General features: G+C 41.8%; 1 long non-coding RNA gene across 1 annotated transcript in view; it reads right to left on the bottom strand.

The window, feature by feature from the left end:
* The window catches only part of LOC134804945 (uncharacterized), a 254,799-nt gene that overhangs the window by 141,974 nt on the left and 108,093 nt on the right, over window positions 1-4,732 (bottom strand). The gene's annotated exons all lie outside the window — the stretch shown is intronic.

Raw genomic sequence — 4,732 nt, 5'->3', positions numbered from 1 at the left:
AACAAATGGTTAGTGCTACATGTATATTTCCCAATACAGTTACTAAGTTTAATTGATTACCGGTGAAAAATATACTGTACAGTCAGCAGCAGAAGTTGCTAAGCGGGCCAGGTGTTCAAAATGATCTTGACGCGACTTTATTGTTAAGTGCTTGTCAAGGTTGGCAATTTCTGCTGCTGACTGTACCAGCACCACCACTTAAGGCAAATTATATGCACCTGATGCAAAGTTTTAGTTGTACTTTGCCACACGAGGATAAAATGCAACTTTCTATCAGTTTTTGAAGTACAAAGAGAGTCTTTACGAGACCAGTGTGGTGAAAAATTTTGAAATAACATGGGATGACGTTTTTTAATGGGGCACTGAGGGCAGCTACCTGATCCCGTGGTACTACGCGCAAACGGCCTTAGGAGACCTTCCCTAACTCTATAATTTAACGGCCATTGACAATTGCAGATCTTGGATAAAGTACAGTCAGTGACAAAATTCATAATTAGTCCAATTTTTTATGCTAATCGATTCCATTTCTATCCAGGATCAAAAGCGTCTTAGAGACAACATTTACCTCTATTAGAAACCAAAATAAATAGTATAACTATGATTGAAGCATTGCCTAAAACACTACTACCTATATCACATGACTGACAAGATCTTCAATGGAAAACACCGGGTTACACAATAGCGCTACAACATAATCATGCACTCTCTGAAATTGAGGCCTTTGAGTTAAGGCGCTACGCGCCGTTTTTGGCCGTAAACTCTTACTTTCTTCTTAACGGTTCAACAAAAAATTATGAAAAAATATATATGAATCTACGTTTTATGTACAACATTTGTAACGTTTGACTTTTTTCCGGTGACTTATAATTTTTCGAAAAAAGGAACATTACGAGAGGCCGTATTGAGACTAACTTTGCCTATATCTACTAAACGGTTTATTCGATTAAAGTTATTTTTAAACTAAAATAAATGTATTGACCGACACTACAAACGCAACGTAGAATAATGTTAATTAAACAATTTTTTTTTAAGAAATCGAAAAATTTTCAACATTTTGTGCGTATGTAGCTCGAAAAAGGCGTGGCCGGCAGTCGTGTGCTAGCTTTGAGACGAGGAGGCTGTGTCGCGCGTCGCTCCGTGCCTTCCTTGCATTCTGCATGCTTGTGCTGAGCCCAAGTGGAATAAAGTTGGAATTATTGTGGCTAAAGATTAAATAACTGCAGAAAGTTGATTTGGTTGTGACGCGCTTTAGCGCGCGCAACACGGTGTTTCGCAGCCTATTATTACAAACCTAATGACAATATTTCCACTTATGTTTAAGAAAGCTTCATTTGAAATTTATAAAAAATGTATTCGAACATGCGCCGACATATTGCCATTAAAATTTAACGTTTTTAATAAAGTTCGATTCCTAAAAAATAATTATTTCTCAAACATGCAATGAAATATTGATGTTATGTTCCTTATAATAGGCTGCGAAGTATGACGTTTCAGGTGCGGCTAGGACAAAAGGTCGTTAATGGAATTTCATACACATCTTGCAGACATTCTTTCATTTCACAGATATTTGTGACACAGCATCGTGGCATTCATCTATTAAAAAAAACTAGAGGCAGTATTTGCTTTATGGTTCGTAATGACACTCTGCCACTACGCCTATAAAAAAAAAAAAAACAAAAAACAATGTTTGCTATAATTTGCAGTTTTATTTGTATAAAATCAACATGAACTTAATAAATAATACATTCTATAATTTTAAATTTAACTACACAAATAAAAACATTTAAAATATTTCATCTAAACGTTAGCGGTAAAAAGGTCTACTCAAACACGCGTAGTTATATTTTTTAAATTGTTATGGAGGTAAAGTTGAAAAATATTCATTCTGTTTTATCAAAAATGATTTATTTAGGTTCGCCAACAGGTGCAATACAAAAAATACTTATAATAAGTGACAAGTAAAAACGACCTAAAATTAAAAACTAACTAAAATTAAAAACTACCTAAAATTAAAAACTAAACTAATCTAAACTAAAGTAAATCTAAAAAAGGCCCCCGCGGCATTGTGCCAAAGATGCTGGCAGCATTCCCTCGCTGAATGGCAATACTAATGCGTTGCGAGAGAAAGCTGCCAGCTCTCTGGTCACCGGTGGTATCGGCCAGCTTTTTCGACAGTTCTTTAAAAAAAACATGAGCGCTTGGACCCCACGGCCCCAGTGTCTCGACACCGAATGCCACAAAATGGTATTGGGGGCCGAGACCTTGATACTTTGAAAACTTTTTGTTTTCAGCCGCCTCGGCAGCCGCCCCAGCCCTGGTCGAAGTTCTTGGTAGATGGGACGGTGCCAGTGTATCGACGCATGTGGCGTCCCAGACTAGCACCCGTCCCATCTTCCACGGGACCAGGGACATACCGTCCGGTCTCTTGCCGTCGTCCCTCAAAACGCCGTTAGGTTCGAGGATAGCTGGCGCATTGACGGTGGCAAGAGACCGGCGGATGATATCATTTAGGGCAGCGTGCCTGGAGAGGCGGCCAGCACTTAACCGACAAGAGAGGCCGTGGTGTCCAAGCACGTCGACGGTAGCGCCGCAGGGGCATCCGTGGGGGGCGCAGACCTTGACCCCTAGCCTAAGGCTTACGGCTAGGCGTAGGGTATCCGGTTCTAAATATGTACCAGAGGGGGGGGAGGGGTAGGCATGCAGCCACTGGCCGGATTCCCGTTCTGCAGCAGCGAGCAGCCGCGCACGTGTATTAGGACCATCAGAGCTGGAAAGTAGTACCTCAAAGTTAATTTTGCACAAAGTGTCGTCCCAGCAACGTTGAATATGTAATTTTGAAGGTAAATCTTGACCCGGACAAGCCGTCAGCCAGGCGTCTCTAGCTTCCGTCAAGGACGCCGTCTCGTAGTTTAAAGGGCAGGCCCTTAATATTTTTCCTACGAGGGAGGAAGTGCCATGGACGGAAGATAGAAACGCCGGCAAAGCAACGCTAGAAATTTTGCGCGTACCCAACCCACCGAATCTGATGGGCAGGCACGCCTGGTTCCAAGAATGCTCGCTAAGCTGTATATTTAGAATGGTTTCAAGGGAAGATCTAATAAGGTTGTCAATCGGTAATAAGGAGTTTTGGTGTTTCCAAAATGGACAGCAGCGGAGCAAATAAGTAAATTTTGGTACGAAAAGGCAGAATTTTAGAATAGTCAGAGCGGAATGAGAATTGATGTCGTTCAGGCGATCGGCGCAGTTTTTGAATTTAGTAATCGTGTTTGTGATAATGCTGGGGATGGCTTCTTCGAAAATTGGTGACCCTAGGAGGTTTAGAGAGTCCTTATTGACTACTTTTATATTGGGAGTGAGGGCTTGAAATTTTTGTACGATGTCGGGATTGTAAAGGTTTAAATATAATTCGCACTTCGCGAAATTCAATTCCAGCCCTATTAAGCTTAAATTTATTTTTTATTTCCGAAAGGTCTGCTAGTACTGTGTTTACATCTCCTCCTAGGGTGCCATCATCTAGATACCAAACGTTAAATTTTGAATTTAAATTTTGAATAACTGGATTGATAGCTAAACTGAAGATGGCTGGTCCGAGAGGGTCGCCCTGCTGGCAGCCAACTTCGGAGGATGGTTCGTGGTTTTTGTAAAGTAATTTCGACGGATATGCATAGCAATTTAATAAATAGTTATAAAGTTCCGGAGCGTGGTTGTTGACTTCAGCAAGCAGGGCGTCCCTATTGAGCGAATTGAAGGCATTTTTGACGTCAATTTTTAGGAGTACCTCACACTGGTCATTGGACAGGCAGGTGCGAAGGGCATGGACGGCGGCTTCGCACCCACCTTTAGTACCAAAACCAAGTTGTACCGGTTCAAATTGTTTTTGCAATTTCGAGAGTACGTGACGCACGGATATTTTAGAAGTTAAACGTCGAAATGTTGAACCAACAGCAATGGGCCTGATTCCCCCGTCTTTTTTTGTGAGGGCTATAAGATTTGCGCCGTAAATAATGGGTACAAAGAGGGGGTTGACTTTTCCGGAAAGCATGAGGTTGACAAGTTTGGTGAGGGCGATAATGAGGCGTTTGCCTGTATCGCCGACGCAGTGTGAGGTTAAATCTTTAAGGTGTTGTGGGGATAACCCGTCTAGACCCGCTGCAGAACCCGTTTTGAATGAAAGAATTGCATTTAATGTGTCCTTATCCTGAACTTGAAGACACACGTTGGGTTCTGTAGGCGGATCTAGGAAGTATGGAGTTGCTGGGGCGGACGGGTGTTTGTCGCGTAGAGCCGAAAGTGTTTCAGTCGAGTCCACAGACAGTACGTCAGTTGAAAAAAGCAAACGTGCAGCTCCTTTCAAGTCACCATCGCTCACGTTTCCCTCTACAGTCTTTTTCAAGTTGTTGCATGAACTATAAGAAAGATGGTTGTTTAGATGATAAATGGGAATCTGGTGATTAAGGGGGTGGGCACAGTTGTTTTTTATTTTTTGAGTAAGTGATAGTCGATTATTGTCTAAAGTAGCATGAAGAGTGGAAAATGAGAATGTAAGAAGGTTTTCCCAGGAATCTAGGCTATTGCTTTCTACGCATGTATTGATGACATCGGTTAGTCGGGTTGCTACGGCAATTCTTGCACCACGCGGTATTCTTTTAATCACAGGAATGTTGTTTTTAAGGTGGCTGAGGTGGAGATGGAAGAAGTTTACGTTCTGCTGAGGTGTTGACGGACTGGGTTG

Source organism: Cydia splendana, chromosome Z (genome assembly GCF_910591565.1).
Source record: "Cydia splendana chromosome Z, ilCydSple1.2, whole genome shotgun sequence".
NCBI classification, from domain to species: Eukaryota; Metazoa; Arthropoda; class Insecta; order Lepidoptera; family Tortricidae; genus Cydia; species Cydia splendana.
This window is presented reverse-complemented; position numbering and strand designations above follow the sequence as displayed.